This window comes from Erpetoichthys calabaricus, chromosome 1 (genome assembly GCF_900747795.2).
Source record: "Erpetoichthys calabaricus chromosome 1, fErpCal1.3, whole genome shotgun sequence".
Taxonomy (NCBI): domain Eukaryota; kingdom Metazoa; phylum Chordata; class Cladistia; order Polypteriformes; family Polypteridae; genus Erpetoichthys; species Erpetoichthys calabaricus.
In genome coordinates, this window is record NC_041394.2 from 23601510 (window position 1) to 23618905 (window position 17396).

The 17396-nt window shown below is 37.4% G+C and overlaps 1 protein-coding gene across 4 annotated transcripts in view; it reads left to right on the forward strand.

The window, feature by feature from the left end:
- The first annotated feature begins 1467 nt into the window (after positions 1-1467).
- LOC114647705 (CLOCK-interacting pacemaker-like) overlaps positions 1468-17396 on the forward strand; it is a 169893-nt gene continuing 153964 nt past the window's right edge. For 2 of the 4 annotated variants that reach the window (XM_051932732.1, XM_028796336.2), the window contains exon 1: positions 1472-1740. The gene's annotated coding sequence lies outside the window, so the exon portion shown is untranslated. Of the gene's footprint in view, positions 1741-17396 lie in introns of all 4 variants that reach the window. The other 2 variants (XM_051932739.1, XM_051932737.1) reach the window with 2 other exon arrangements.

The window sequence follows — 17396 nt, forward strand, 5'->3', positions numbered from 1 at the left end:
GAGAAACATTATCTCTGATTCTAGGTTATGAAATACATTTGTACCAACAACAGTAGTTAAGTGATAGATCCGTTCATACAACCCTCGTTTAAATCTAATAATTAGCTTGGTTATTTATTTAAGTTTTTCCGAGAGTATGGGGTACCGGCCCCCCTGATAAGGGCTGTTCAGTCCCTGTACGATCAGTGTCAGAGCTTGGTCCGCATTGCCGGCAGTAAGTCGAACCCGTTTCCAGTGAGAGTTGGACTCCGCCAGGGCTGCCCTTTGTCACCGATTCTGTTCATAACTTTTATGGACAGAATTTCTAGGCGCAGCCAGGGGTGTTGAGGGGGTCCGGTTTGGTGGGCTCAGGATTGGGTCACTGCTTTTTGCAGATGATGTTGTCCTGTTTGCTTCATCAGGCCGTGATCTTCAGCTCTCTCTGGATCGGTTCGCAGCCGAGTGTGAAGCGGCTGGGATGAGAATCAGCACCTCCAAATCCGAGACCATGGTCCTCAACCGGAAAAGGGTGGAGTGCCCTCTCAGGGTTGGTAGCGAGATCCTGCCCCAAGTGGAGGAGTTCAAGTATCTCGGGGTCTTGTTCACGAGTGAGGGAAGAATGGAGCGTGAGATCGACAGGCGGATCGGTGCGGCATCCGCAGTAATGCGGGCGTTGCATCGGTCTGTCGTGGTGAAAAAGGAGCTGAGCCGCAAGGCGAAGCTCTCAATTTACCAGTCGATCTATGTTCCTACCCTCACCTATGGTCATGAGCTATGGGTAGTGACCGAAAGAACGAGATCGCGAATACAAGCGGCTGAAATGAGTTTCCTCCGCAGGGTGTCTGGGCTTTCCCTTAAAGATAGGGTGAGAAGCTCAGTCATCTGGGAGGGGCTCAGAGTAGAGCTGCTGCTCCTCCGCATCGAGAGGAGTCAGATGAGGTGGCTCGGGCATCTGATCAGGATGCCTCCTGGACGCCTCCCTGGTGAGGTGTTCCGGGCACGTCCAACCGGAAGGAGGCCCCGGGGTAGACCCAGGACACGCTGGAGGGACTATGTCTCTCGACTGGCCTGGGAACGCCTTGGGATTCTCCCGGAAGAGCTAGAAGAAGTGGCCGGGGAGAGGGAAGTCTGGGCATCTCTGCTCAAGCTGCTGCCCCCGCGACCCGACCTCGGATAAGCGGGAGACAATGGATGGATGGATGGATTTATTTAAGTGCTCAGTTACAAGACACAGACCAATGCAAAGCAGACGCCTAAATGACATTTGCGGTATGGCGACCGACCCAACTCCTCCCCTGAGTACACACGTCACGTTTTACAAGCGTCTCCGCTGCTTTGCCTCAGCCCTCTCACGTGTATCTTCCAAACAAATCCCGCCCAAACACATGTAGACGCACGAGACTGGCCACGGCACCCTTGACGTCACCGCCCCTTTTGAGTCATAGAAGCAAGGATTGGTGGAGAGCTCAAGAGGGTTGGTCTGGGCGGGAGGCAGCTTTGAGCTGGCGCGGATCATATCGGGCGACTTGCCAGCTTTTACTGTGGGTGAATGTCGCCTTTTTTTTTTTTTTAAGTGGGAGGTTATGATGTCGCCTAAGGGCCCGCAGTGCCATTTCGTTGAAGTTATCATTGGGTTCTCGATTTCCTTTTATGAAACGATGAGTTTTGTTCACCCTGTATGCTGAACGCTGGCTGTCTACACTTTGTAATCCTGACGAACAGACAAGACTGCAGAACGCGGCGATACTGTAGTTACTACAGGTAAGGGGACGCCACGACGGCTTGTGTAAATTGGCATTGCCCACTGAAAGAGGGTGAGAGTGTGAATTAGATATCTGTGTTCTGCCGCCCATTGAATTACATTAGGAAAAAAAACGGAGTCGTGCACTCTAATAGTTTATGAGAAAAGGTAGCTGGGCATGCTTCGGGAACTCCTTCGGAGGGGGGATTGTGGGCACCTGACACCCTTGGGGAGCAGGCGAGCCAAGCGTCCGTCAGGGAATGGTTTGCTGAGAGATCCTAAATACTTTCTTTTTCGACATGCTTAGTCGAGCCATTTTACTTGGTGGAGAGAAGTTCAAGACTGCCTGAAAATCTGCCTTTCCCAGTTTTCTTTTTAGCATTTGTGATTTTTAATTAGTTTATTATTTTTTGACGGCTGCCTCTAAGTAGATAGGCAAATGTCTTACAATGCCCTCAGGCATTTTTTAAATTATTATTTATGTCTGTTTTTTTTCGTACTTTAGACAAAATTATCCATTCTTTGACTGAACTATGTTCTGGCATCTGTGTACTTTTAATACGAAATAGAAATATTGAATAATCAATCTTTATTCATAAGATAAACATTGATTACTATATTGAATACTGCTGCATTTGTATGTTTGTTTTAGCTTGATCAACATAAAAAAAACATAGAGCCAAAGTAAAAATAAAATTCTACAGATCTTTCTAAAGTTGTTAGAAATATTAATAGTAAACCATAATAATAATTATTCACCTTCTTCATTCATCATTTGTTAAACCTTTTTGTTAAAAAGAGATATCTACATTAATAAACTCCTACAATATTTTTTTTAGCATGAGTTTTGACAATACCATTCTTCTGCATTCAGTTTTGAACTCATTCCATACTGGCTTTGCCTGTGTGATTTATTTAATCATCTTTCAAGTAAGTGGGTGGTGCAGTGGTGAGGTAGTAGTGCTCCTGCCTTGCAACAAGGAGACCAGGATTTCTTGTGTCCATGTGAGTTTCTTCTGGGTATTCCGGTTTCTTCTTACTGTATGCAGTCCTACTCCGAATATAGTGGGTTCAGCAGAATAGATAAATGGATGGAACTTTTAAGAAAGCTGAATCTTCTCCCAAGTCCCAGGTCTCTTGCAGGAAGCAACTGTTTTTCCTGAAAGATTTGTCAATACTTGAGAATTCCAAAATGTTATAGGACATATGACTGCCACAACTGTGCTTCCTGGTAGAGGTGATGTTCTCAAGATGATGTGTACTAGTATGACCTTTGGTCATACCACAACACAGAATCATCTTTATCATGACTTTTGACAAACTGTTTTAAAGTTTTAACGCTATTATTTTCAACAGTTGAATACTCTGATACTCTCCAGTGAACCACAGATTAGTTAACTTTAGGAACTGTGGTACATAGCTTTCTCCATTGCTACCTTCAGACACTAAGTGCTTTGAAGATAGTCTAGACTTTTGTCAGTATCCCTGATTTGTGCCCTTCTTGCACATACGATCTGTTTTGGAAAAAACTCTGAAATTGACAGATTTACTGTATATTTATGCCATATTTTAAAGTTTATTGTTATAACCAACTCTATGGGGACTATTCGCTGCTTTTGTCATGTTGTCAGTCCTATTAATTGTTGCTTTTTGGTAACCTATAGTAGATTTGCTTGTCTCTGGAGCTTAATCAAATACTGTAGTGTTACTAATGACTGTTTTAGGTAACTTGGAGACTTTTATGATAAGCCTAAATTTATATGAAGCACCAAGCACAAGGGGATTCAGTTCAAATAATATGCAGCATCTAATGGAAAGCACCTACTTAGGTGTATTGTTTTGTGTTATTATTTATGAAATTAATTGCCTTTAAATGATTTTCGATAGAGATCTATAAAAGTTTGTTTTTAGTTTTTCTTGAGTTTCTGCCTGGATCAGTTGCCCAAGATGAGTAAAAACAGTTAAAACAAAAAATAATGAAAGTTATTTCAACCTGTTAGTTGAATGTGTTATATACCCACTGTAAATATGTTCTTTTAATACACAAATATGTTCTTTTAATATACATTCAGCAGTAATATTATTGGTATGATGGTAAATTTTATTTTTCCAAAACATTTACAGTACAATAATATAATATTAAACCATTAATGTGTTTATTAATAAATACAAAGAAAAGGAGCAGTATTCCTCTAAGTGAAAATGTGTTAACCCTGAGGGTTGGAGGATATTTTCATTCTATGGATTATGGAGCAGCTATCTGCTTTGCCTCAGTCTGTGGCAGGTATATATGCATGCTTGAGTACTTATTCAGTCTGTCAGTCAGTCAGTCATTTTAGTCCTGAACAGGGTCGTGGGGATCATCTAGTAATATATTGTTTTAGTTTTTTTTTATATCTGTTGTTATTTAATAAAATGGTTGTTAGTCTTGAAATTAATGTGTAAATTTCTGGAGCCCGCTTTCCTGATATTTTTGCACTAGCAATAGGACAGGTGGAAGGCTTAATGTATTAGATGTATAGTTTTTATATTGCAATAAATGTTATTGAAATTCTATCTATCTATCTATCTATCTATCTATCTATCTATCTATCTATCTATCTATCTATCTATCTATCTATCTATCTATCTATCTATCTATCTATCTATCTATCTATCTATCTATCTATCTGTCCATCATTTTGAGTTGCGTAATACCTGAAGTTGTTTTTAATTTTAACATTTTATCTATTTGTTGTTTGGTATAGTATAGTAGCACTGCCATGTCAGTGTTTGATTCTTCAACCATATTTTTGAATGGGTTTATTCTATTGGTTTTTGTTTTCACACCTCATACAGTGGAATGGTGGTAGGCTCTCTGGTGCACCCATGAATGCCCATTTGCATTGGAGTTGAATCCTATTTAAGAGGGGTTGCTGTTCATGGACCATTCTTGCTGGTACAGGCTGTAGCCATTTCCCCGAATATTAAGAAATCAATTCATAAAATTCATTCGATTTTTTTTTTTTGTTTAGAGGTTAAGGCCAGTTTTGCCAGACAAAGCCATTTTTTTATCATTGCTTCAGTACAAAAAATGACAGCCTATTTCCACACCCTACTTGGAGAGATTTACATCAGTTTTCAGAAAAAATGTGGGAGTTTGCATCAAGCAACACTTCTTTTAATGAATAATAAACCCCTCATCAGTCTGCCTAGTTCTGTGGAATGTGTTGGAGACTTTGGGAGTAGAAGATAGTTAACTCAAGCATCCTTAGTGCTGCAGTTTTCAAGTTTTTATGTAAGTGTTTAAAATAGCAAGTTGGCCATTGATAAATCTGGAAATCCTAATGAAGGGCCAATAATACAAGTGTTTACAACAATGTGTTTAAAACAGGGTAGCACTCTGAATTTCATACATGTATAATAATAGACTTCACAATCGTAAGAATTAGTTTTTAATTTAGGTAGTTATCAAATTAGTTTTGATCGGGGTGATAAGAAGCAAGCACTGCTTTGTACATAGACAAAAGAATCTGCAGAGAAGATGCTGTTATAACTGAATCTATTGTTATGTAATACACTAGCCTTCATAGTAGATACAAATCAACTATAAGAGTCCAAGTAATGTGAAGAAAATAGAAAAGATATACTCACAATGAAACCAGAACACATTTCATTAAGATCACAGCTGTAGTTTTGCATTGTAAGGTGAATGGGATTTCTTACATTGCAAAATAAGCTTTTTCTTAGAGGGCATTGGCTATAGGTTTTTCTTTAAGAAAATCTGCTACTCATAAGATAAATTATGGCTATAAATGAGCTCCTTGTGTATGAGGACTCCCATTTTAATGTCAAGGTATTATTTTGATCTTCTACTGCATATAGTATTCACATGGATCCGAATTTTTATTTCCTTTTAAAGTAAAAGCAGATGAATAGGTTAACTAAAAGTAGGAGACTTTCAAAAAATATAAACAGATTTACTGCATAAACAAGATAAAAAAAATCTCATATCATTGTAGAAAGTCAGTGGTATAAGAATTAGAACAATATGTACATTCTCATTTTAGTTTTCATTGTGTTGACAAGTAGAACACTTAAAGATGAGTAATTGTTCCTGGAAAATAGTGCAGTACATTATTTCCCCAGAACAACTGAACAGCAGTCCTTCGCTTCAGTTAGGTAAGGAACCATGGTGGGTGCAGAGTTTTTTTTTTATCTAGCCAATTATTGAATTTGAAGCCAACCTTTTCTGTTAATGGAGAAGTGTTTTAATGAGGTGACCTGTTGTTATTCTCTTTCTGTTTTAAATTTGTACCAGTTTATATTTAACTTTCCTGAAAAAGTTTTCTGAATGCAAGTAGATTATTATCATTAGTCCTTCAAATCTCTTTCTTCTCTTATTGTTTAAGTATTTTTTTAAAACACGCAGTTTATGATGGATATGAAGAGGTGTTATAAAAGCAGGTTACCAATCACAGTTTCAAAATGTATTTGAATTTCAGTGTTAATTGGTGTTGAATAAGAAAAAAAAAATAACAAGCTCTGAATAATGACGGATTAAGTGACATAATGTGAACCAAATACAATTAGCTTTTTAAAACAATTCTTAATGATGTGGATACTATTATATTGATGATTTCCAAAGATGCAAAAAGAGAGAAAGGCTTAACCATCTAATTGAAATGGGAAGTTTGGTTATTAATAGCAACTAATTTGTAGGCTCAGCCAAAAGTCACTGCACTGCCAAGTATCCTAGGAGCAAAGTCTCTGCAAAATTCCTGGGACTAGTTTTAAGCTGTTTAATAATTTACACATTTTTTAAATTACATATATGATTTATTATCAGCCTTAAAATATTTTTTTCAAAAAATGTGATCAACATTAAATTGTTACATTGTCTTTTTTAAAAAAGAAGTGAAAAATCACTGTAAAGTCCATTTAATATCAAACCCACTCAATCCAGTTCAGGGTCATGGAGGTGTAGCCTAAGGTGAAAGACAAGAACCACCCTTAATTGAGTGTCCCTCTTTCATAAGGCATTGTCTCTTACCAGTGTGGGAAATCATTTTTAAGAGGCAATTTTTATCCTCTCTGTGTGAAATAGAGGAGAATTTTATAAACAATTAGGGATGGTTTGGAAAATAAGATAAAATGCACATATATATATTTTTAATCAAAATAATAAATAAAGATTTATGCAGTGTATTGTTTTAATTTCAATTCAAATAGAAAAAAATGTGAAGGAATAAGTAATATATTGCTCCAATTGAAATAACTCATACTTCATATAAGTGTGAACAGTCCAGATTTAAATATAGAAGTTTTTTTTTCTGTACAAGACTAAGAAACATATTAAAGAGAGGAACTTTTTTTACATCAGCAGTATAATGGTTTTTTTAATGACACTCTTTAATGATATGCTTAATATCATCATCGTGTTTATCATTGCCAGCCATGTTTACATAATGGCTTACTGTAGCTAACACTAGCCAGCCTGTTAAGCTAGCTAAATTAACTCATTCATAACCTATTATCAATGTATTTAACCATGACTACCTGTAAGCAGACATGTTATTCTTTGTCAGCAGCACTTTTTTAAATGATTGCCCTTTACAAATTTAGCAGCAGCTCTAGTACTTTCAACTCTTGGTCTGGAGCTACAGTAAGGGAAAACTTAACAAGCTTTGCAATACATTCAACATATTAGAACAATTTTAATTGGAACAGGACTTTCAGCCCAAGTCCTTGTTAATAATTCAAAAATAAGTTTTGATTTAAGAAATTTACATCTGTGTCCATGTGTTCTTGTTGTAGAATTTATTTTAAAAATAATACCTGGGATTAACTGTGTTAATACCCCTTAAGTACTACAGTCATGTCACCTCTTAATCTGTTTACTTAAACTAAAAAGGTTCAACTCCTTCAATCTCTCCTTATTTCTTGTACCCCTCAGTCCTGTAATTGGTCTAGATGCTCTTCACTGAACTTTTTATAGTGCTTCTATGTCTTTTTTGTGAAATGGAGACCAAAACTCTACATAGTACAAAGGATAAGGCCTCAGTAGTTAGTGCATTACATAACTTAAATATAACATCCCTTGACTTGCGCTCAGTGCCTCAGGCTATATAACCTTCGATAACATACTGTTAGCCTTCTCAATGAATGTCTGTCTGGATATACTGTAGATAATGATTTCTCTACAACTTCCAGGTCCTTCTCATATGATGTACTTTTAAAGTTTCAAACTTCCCATTGTGTTTTCAAATGGAACATTTTCATGTCCTACACTGTATATAATATTTTATATATTTACTTTATTTTATACTATCTGCCATTCCACTCATTTTGGTATCATCTACAGACTTAACCAGGTTGTCATTTTTGTGTCATCAGAAAGAATTAAGACCTCTTCAACTTTTACACATTTTGTGTTGCATTCTTATGCTAAAATTATTTAAAATCATGTTTCCCCTCATCAACCAACACCCCAAAATTACAAAATGAAAAGAGGATTTTAGAATTTTTGCAAATTCTTAAAAAAAAAATATATAAACTGAAATATTCCATTGATACAAGTATTCAGAGCCTTTACTCAGTACTTTGTTGAAGCCCCTTAGGCACCAATTACAGCCTGCAGTCTTCTTAGCTTTGATATGACAATCATCCCAGAGTTGATCCTAAGCCACTCCTCTGTTGTTTTTGCTTTGTGTCCTGTTTAAAGGCAAACCTTCAGCCCACTCTGATGTCTAGATATCTGTAAAGCAGGTTTTCTTTAAGGATATTGTGGCCTGCAGAGGGCGCTTTTGCCGCCCAAACCCAACACAGATACGTGCAGGACATAAGTTCAGCACACATATTTTTATTTTTTCTTCTTTTACCAAATGCGTTGTCTTTCTGCAGTAAAATTGAAATGGTCAGTTAAACCGAAAGTGACTCTTGGAATCCTAAAGTGACACTCATGTCACTCGCACATGTGCAGTGTGCTCTTCATATTCATATTATTATTATTTATATTTTCTACACTGCGGTGGGTTGGCGCCCTGCCTGGGATTGGTTCCTGCCTTGCGCCCTGTGTTGGCTGGGATTGGCTCCAGCAGACCCCCGTGACCCTGTGTTCAGATTCAACGGGATGGAAAATGGATGGATGGATATTTTCTACACATCTAACTTTGTAATTTCAGTGTTTTGCACATTTACAGTAGAAAGATGAGATTTTGAAAGGTTATTGTCCATTTCCTAAGGCTGAACCCTTGAAAATATACGACAGGGGCATTATTAGAACATTCAAGCCATTGCATGTGATCAGTGAACTGTTAAATATTTTATTTTCTCAGTGGTACCAGACTTTACCAGTTAAAAAGAACTACCTGCTACCTCAGTGTACATTTTTGTTTCTAGGTTGTACACTTCATGAAATGACTTAACACTATATCAGCATTTGTTAGAGCTTCAGGCTAACTTTTATAGTAAACAGTCTAAGGTTACCATGCTTTCTCACCTTTTCAATTCTAAAATTACTTCTTTCTTGAAACAAAGGATCAGTTTCTTATGAGATTTGTTGATGCTTTATGCATCAGCATGGTATATTCTGACTTGGTTGTGACACTGTCCTTCCCTGCAGTCATTACTGCTTTGTGGAATATAATCCATATTTAATCTGTAGAAAAAGTTCTTCCAGAATCTGAAAAGTTTTTTTTTTCAATTTGTTTTTGTCATAGGGCTTTTTGTAAATATGATTTCTTTTGTATGTAACTGATATTGAAGCAGTAGTAGAATTGTTCTCCTTGTCCTCAATTTGCTTTACACTTAATGCTATTGTTTTCTTTTGCACAGAATTGCTGCACAATTTCAGTATTTTGCTGACTAATGGGTGTGTGAGCAGTAATTAACCCATAGTTAATACCTGACATTTTCCATGCTGGTTATGAGAGTCGCAAGGCAAAAATGACATCAGAAGCAGTGACTCGCCCACCCCTCCACCCCCTATTCAGGATGTGCTCAGAATTTTTTGTAACTATGCAGTGAGGCTGACACAGAGCTGTATATCCAAAATGATGAATTTTCACGAGAGGCTGGTTACCTTTGTATCAGAATGATGAACAAATGTCTTAATTTGATTGAACCGACCTTCAAAGTGCAAGGAAGGCTTGCAAAAATATTTGTAGTGCATCTCTTCCATCATTTAAATCAGATGTGTGGACAGCTGAACATCCAGGACAGCAGATTCCTATGTGACAATCAGACATTAAAAACATGTAGGCACCTGTGGCAGATGTGTTGCAAGAAGCATGCTGTATGCCAGTCACACCATTGGCAACCTAGCTGTCTATATGCAAAACTGCTGAAATGACACGCTGTTGTTCCAAAAACCATTCTAGCATTTCCAATGTGCTGTTCCATCGCATGACGGCAGTAATCACAAATATGTGTTTGCAAGTCCAATAAACGTTGCTTCTCTTTAAGCATGTGGCTAGCTCTGTGGTTACTATGGAAAAAATTTGCAGCGCGCCTCCATCAAAGCAAGCGGGCAATTGTTGGAATTTTTGGAGCAGCATGTGATATAAAAGTTAGTGTGTGTATAAAGTAGCTGACTTGAAGTAGCTCCATAATAGCAGAGTTATCGGTCACAATGGTTGGTTCTTTTTCTTGAATGTTCCATTCTTTCAGTGCTGCTGTCAACAAGAATCGGTTCCAGATCCTTGTTGTAAAATGTTTGCTGTTTGTCTGAGGATTGTGAGGACACATTTTCGAGACTGATTGTGACTGCCATAAGTGAGCAACTGAAGAATTATACAAAGACACAATTACAGGTGCTGGTCATAAAATTAGAATATCATGACAAAGTTGATTTATTTCAGTAATTCCATTCAAAAAGTGAAACTTGTGTATTAGATTCATTCATTATACACAGACTGATGTATTTCAAATGTTTATTTCTTTTAATGTTGATGATTATAACTGACAACTAATGAAAGTCCCAAATTCAGTATCTTGGAAAATTAGAATATCAATTAAGACCAATGCAAAAAAAGGATTTTTAGAAATTTTTAGAAATGTTGGCCAACTGAAAGGTATGAACATGAAAAGTATGAGCATGTACAGCACTCAATATTTAGTTGGGGCTCCTTTGGCCTGGATTACTGCAGCAGTGCGGCGTGGCATGGAGTGGAGTCGATCAGTCTGTGGCACTGCTCAGGTGTTATGAGAGCCCATGTTGCTCTGATAGTGGCCTTCAGCTCTTCTGAATTGTTGGGTCTGGCATATTGCATCTTCCTCTTCACAATATCCCATAGATTTTCTATGGGGTTAAGGTCAGGCGAGTTTGCTGGCCAATCAAGAACAGGGATACCATGGTCCTTAAAGCAGGTACTGATAGCTTTGGCACTGTGTGCAGGTGCCAGGTCCTGTTGGAAAATGAAATCTGCATCTCCATAAAGTTCGTCAGCAGCAGGAAGCATGAAGTGCTCTAAAACTTCCTGGTAGACGGCTGTGTTGACCTTGGACCTCAGAAAACACAATGGACCAACACCAGCAGATGACATGGCACCCCAAACCATCACTGACTGTGGAAACTTTACACTGGACCTCAAGCAACATGGATTCTGTGCCTCTCCTCTCTTCCTCCAGACTCTGGGACCTTGATTTCCAAAGGAAATGCAAAATTTACTTTCATCAGACAACATAACTTTGGACCACTCAGCAGCAGTCCAGTCCTTTTTGTCTTTAGCCCAGGCGAGACGCTTCTTTTTTTTTTTTTTTTTTTTTTTTTTCCAACATAAGAAAAATGTATTTATAATGAACAAATATTGTATACAAACAAAATAAAACCTAATACATAAAAGAGAATCTCAAGAAATAAATAGATGTTGGCAAAGCCAATTAGCGTATTGTAGTGTTTTTTTCTTTCACTTCACTTTGCTTAACTTAATTTTCTTCTTCAGTAGTTTTTTTCTTTTTTGCCATGCTTTCGTCACTTTCATTCACAGGGCGTTTCAATAGAAACCTGTCCAAGGAGCTTTGTTTAGTCCTCCCCTTTAGAATGTTTCTGAAATGAGTTAGGCAAGTGTCATTAAAGTGTCATCTATCTATCTATCTATCTATCTATCTATCTATCTATCTATCTATCTATCTATCTATCTATCTATCTATCTATCTATCTATCTATCTATCTATCTATCACCATATTTTGATTAGGGTGGGTGTATTATCTGTTTATATTTTTTTTTATTTTATTAATTTTCATTGTAATCATTCCATACAAACAGATCAATTTATAACCCAACAAAATTGAAGACAAATCAAACCCCACCCCTGAGAAGGAGAGCTTAGCTAAAGGAAAATTGCTTAAGGCTTTTTAATAAGGCAACATTAAACAAAAGAAAGGGAGAAGTAAATATATATGTAAATAAGAGATGGAGAAGGGAGTTAAATGCAATAATAGTTTATTTCTCTTATTCTAAAATAATATTGATTAAATCCTGCCAGGTTTTGAAAAAATTTTGTACAGATCCTCTAACTGAGAATTTGATTTTTTCCAATTTCAAATAATATAAAACATCGGTTTCCCACTGACTTATAAGAGGAGAATTAGGATTCTTCCAATTTAACAAAATAAGTCTGCGTGCCAAAAGTGTAGTGAATGCAATCACCATTTGCTTGTCCTTCTCCAATTCAAGTCCATCTGGAAGAACACCGAACCCAGCTGTTAATGGGTTAGGAGGGATTGTGATACCAAGGCTGTCTGAAAGGCACTTAAAAATTTTTGTCCAAATAGATGTTAGTTTGGTGCAGGCCCAGAACATGTGACCCAGTGAGGCAGGAGCTTGGTTGCAGCGTTCGCAGGTTGGATCCTGCCCTGGAAACATTTTGGACAGTTTTAAGCGAGACAGATGAGCTCGATATATAATTTTTAGTTGAATAATTCTATGCTTTGCACATATAGAACTCAAGTGAATTCTCTGCTTTGCTACCTTCCACTCCTTTTCTGATATATTGATTAAGAGATCTTCTTCCCAATGTCCTCTTGGATCTTTGAAAGGTAGGGACTCTAATAAGATTTTATATATTGCGGAAATAGTGTTTATTTCCTCGAAATTGAGCAGTATTTTTTCCAGCAATGTGGAGGGTGCAAGGTGGGGGAAATGGGGCAATTTCTGTTTAACAAAATTTCTAATTTGAAGATAGTAAAAGAAATGTGTAGCTGGGAGGTTGAATTTTGAACGTAATTGTTCAAAAGATGTAAAAATGTTGTCTATATAAAGATCTCTGAGCATTTTATTCCCAAAACTTTTCCAGGTATTAAAAACTGGATATACTTGCGAAGGTTGAAAGAGGTGGTTCTCTTGCAGAGGTGCCACTGATAAAAGATTTTCCATCTTAAAATGCTTTCTAATTTGGTTCCATATTCTGAGTGAGTAAAGCACAATTGGGTTATTGGTATATTTGCGATAACTTTCATTTATTGGAGAGCAGAGCAGGCGAGACGCTTCTGACGCTGTCTCTTGTTCAAGAGTGGCTTGACACAAGGAATGCGACAGCTGAAACCCATGTCTTGCATACGTCTGTGCGTGGTGGTTCTTGAAGCACTGACTCCAGCTGCAGTCCACTCTTTGTGAATCTCCCCCACATTTTTGAATGGGTTTTGTTTCACAATCCTCTCCAGGGTGCGGTTATCCCTATTGCTTATACACTTTTTTTCTACCACATCTTGTCCTTCCCTTCGCCTCTTTATTAATGTGCTTGGACACAGAGCTCTGTGAACAGCCAGCCTCTTTAGCAATGACCCTTTGTGTCTTGCCCTCCTTGTGCAAGGTGTCAATGGTCGTCTTTTGGACAACTGTCAAGTCAGCAGTCTTCCCCATGATTGTGTAGCCTACAGAACTCGACTGAGAGACCATTTAAAGGCTTTTGCAGGTGTTTTGAGTTAATTAGCTGATTAGAGTGTGGCACCAGGTGTCTTCAATATTGAACCTTTTCACAATATTCTAATTTTCTGAGATACTGAATTTGGGACTTTCATTAGTTGTCGGTTATAATCATCAAAATTAAAAGAAATGAACATTTGATTAAACATCAGTCTGTGTGTAATGAATGAATCTAATATACAAGTTTCACTTTTTGAATGGAATTACTGAAATAAATCAACTTTGTCATGATATTCTAATTTTATGACCAGCACCTGTATATAGCCTTAATTTTGACTAAATCAAGCTTACTTTAAATGTCTAACAGGGGAATAAATTTGGCTAACGGTTTACTTGAAGGGTTTCAGTATAGAGATTCATAACACATGAATAGGTTATTGAATAACATTTATTTATTAAGAAGCAATATTTGATTATTTTATAATATTCGCAAGATGATACATGTGTTTTACAAAGTAGATGTCATTGCATTGTATTAAAATAAGGAGCTGCTATAATATGTGTGGACTCATACATACGGTATGTTAGTTAAATTATGGTGAATTTTGAGTACAGCGCTTTTTTCTAAATAGCAATGATATTTTGTTCCAAGTCATCCAAGCACTGATGTTAACTGTTCATTACTAATCAAGTATTTCTTCTTAAATGTCATTCACCTTATGCATAAAACGGGGAAGATAAGTATTGAATGCTTCACCATTTTTTTTCAGTAAATATATTTTTAATAGGGGTATTGACATGAAATTTTCACCAGATGTACAAAAGTAATCCACACATACAGATAAATCAAAAAATAAGTCCATAATGTAAGTTATGTGTAACAAAGTGGAATGACACTGGGAAAAAGTATTGAACACATGAAGAAAAGGAGGTGTAAAAAGGCATGGAAAGCCAAGAAACCAGCTGAAATCTGGCAGTGTTTAGAACGCAATCCTGCCCCCTACCAGTGCAAATTAATATCCGCTGGTTTAGTCCTAATTGATGGTGTATATAAAGGTTTCTCATTACCAAGGTGTCACACAACAATCATCTCATGATGGGTAAAAGGAAAGAGCTCTCTCAAGACCTTTGTAACCTTATTGTTGCAAAACATACTGATGACATTGGTTACAGATGTATTACTAAACTTCTGAATGTTCTAGTGAGCACTGTTGGGGCCATAGTCTAGAATTGGAAAAGAAAATTATTTCACCATAAACCGGCCATGACCAGGTTCTCCTTGCAAGGTTTCTGACCGAGGAGTCAAAAGGATAATCAGAAGAGTTGTCCAAGAGCCAAGGACCACTCACGGAGAACTTCAGAAAGACCTATAATTAGCAGGTACAGCTGTTACAAAGAAAACAATAAGCAATGCACTCAACAGCCATGGCCTCTGTGCACGCTCACTGCACAAGACTCCACTGCTGAAGAACAAGCCTGTTGAAGCATGGAGGAGAAATGGCGCTGCACATCAACCCAAAAACACCATACCAAAAGTGAAGTTTGGAGGTGGGAACATAATGGTGTGGAGCTGTTTTTCAACATGGTTCTGGCAGACTTGATATAATTGAAGGAAGGATGAATAGAGAAATGTACTGGGACATTCTTGATAATAATCTGCTGTCATCTACCAGGATGCTGAAGATGAAATGAGGGTGGACATTCCGGCAGGACAATGATCCCAAGCACAAAACCAGGGAAACTCTCAATTGGTTTCAGAGAAAGAAAATAAAACTGCTAGTATGGCCCAGTCAATCACCCAACTTGAATCCAATTGAAAATCTATGGAAAGAACTGAAGATCAGAGTTCATAGAAGAGGCCCCCAGAACCTTCCAGATTTGAAGACAGCTTGTGTGGAAGAATGGGCCAAAATCAAACCTGAGCAATGCATGCGACTAGTTTCTCCATACAAGAGGCGTCTTGAAGCTGTCAACAAAGGCTATTCTACTAAGTATTTATTAAATTTCACTAAGCGTGTTCTATATTTATTCCCTGTATCATTCCACTTTATTACAAATAACTTAATATATGGCCTTGGGTTGTTGGGTTGACCTTGGGTTGTTACCAACCATTGATGAAAATTTTGTGTCAATAGCCCCATTATAAAAGTATTTACGTTGATGCGTTCAATATTATTGTTCCTGCTGCATATTATGAAGTCACTATGTAAACACCCTTCAAATAAAGTGTTCCTGAAATTTGTCACATATATTAATGTTATCTGTGCATGGTTAACTAATTTCTAAAAAAGTCATCACTTCAAATATATCAGTGCACGCTAATTCAGTCTACATAAAATCGATATTGTATTGGGACATTGTGAATCAGAATCGAATTGAATTAGTGCATCAGTGCTAATATCCTGCTCTAACCATGCGTTAAATCAAAGGAGAAACCACATGCAAAGTGCAAGAAACCCTCGCTGTGGGATGTGGGATGGGGTGCGGACGGAGTTCAGTGGGGCAGGGACGGACCTGGGAAGGGTTAGTATTTCGAGGGAGAAGGGTCCTGAGTCAATTGATGTGAGGAGATCTGTGAGCAACTGAATTCCAAGGGGTACAGATATTTTCATAATAGGAGATTTACATGATGGGAACATGAATTTCAAATGGTTTACATAATTGCCAAAGCCTATTGTGGTCACACTTGTGTCCATTTAAGTCGCAGTCTGGAGCCCTGCATGTGTAGTGTTCATGATGATTGTCCTGTTTTTATAGAATGTGAATGTCAGAATGAATAAAGGTGTTTTGTACATAAACCATCAGACAATGAATTTGTGCTTTTAGTTGCTCCATTTGTGCGTCATAAAAAAACAAACAGATCCAAGGAGTTTGGCATTATTTTAGAGAAGGAAGTGTAGCTGGAAACTAGTAAAAGAGTGTTGTGTGCAGTGTTGTTGATTTTGGCAAACAAAGGCTTTGGCATTCACTTTCACTCTAATTCTTTGAAAAGTACAAATGATGTTGCAGAAGACACCCATGTAACAGACAGGTGTAACCTCCCCATGTGCTCAACAGTGTGGTTTTGTTTTGCTCTTTATTGGTTAATATATAATGAGAAAATTAAAGCTGCCAGAAAAAAAATCAACAGGGTGTCATTTTGTACATATAGAGAGAGTCTCTGTGTGAAGTTTAAATTGTCTGACAGTATATAAACAAAAACATAAATTAGTTAGAAAATATTTTTTGATCATATTCGATTTCAGAAAAGGGGATGAGGATAAGATAAGTAAAAATGCTTAGATATATAAATTCGAAACTATCGCACCAGCATCCAACCCAACCTACCCCATGCTAGCGCTAGACAAAAGAAAACTGTAAAATTTAAATTAATGAAACCCGCAGATCACTGAAAATGCCCAGTGACCCACACATCTGACTGAGCAAGATAAAACTGAAGTTTACAGTTTAAGTTGGATCATGGGCTCACTGTCATCCATGACTAAATAATGGAAAAAGTGTCTTTCCAGTTGGTAGTGGTATGAACTGATACACCCTTGATCTGTGCGGCTGACAGTTCTAATAGGACAGGGTTGTAAAAAGAGGGTATCAAGACAAGTAACAAAGGGTTCTTCCATCGGAAGAGCTGCTATTGTAGCTATTGAAATAATACAAATAATGCATTGTTGATGAAGAGAGAGAAATAGTAAAGAAATCTAAAAGTAGAGCAATAGGAGATCAAGGAATAGAGACAAATAAAATAGAGGAGAGTGAGAGAGCAATTGAAGCCCAAAGAACTACAGTAATGGGACATTCCAAGAACAGGTGGAGAAAAGTGCCTAGCGCATTAA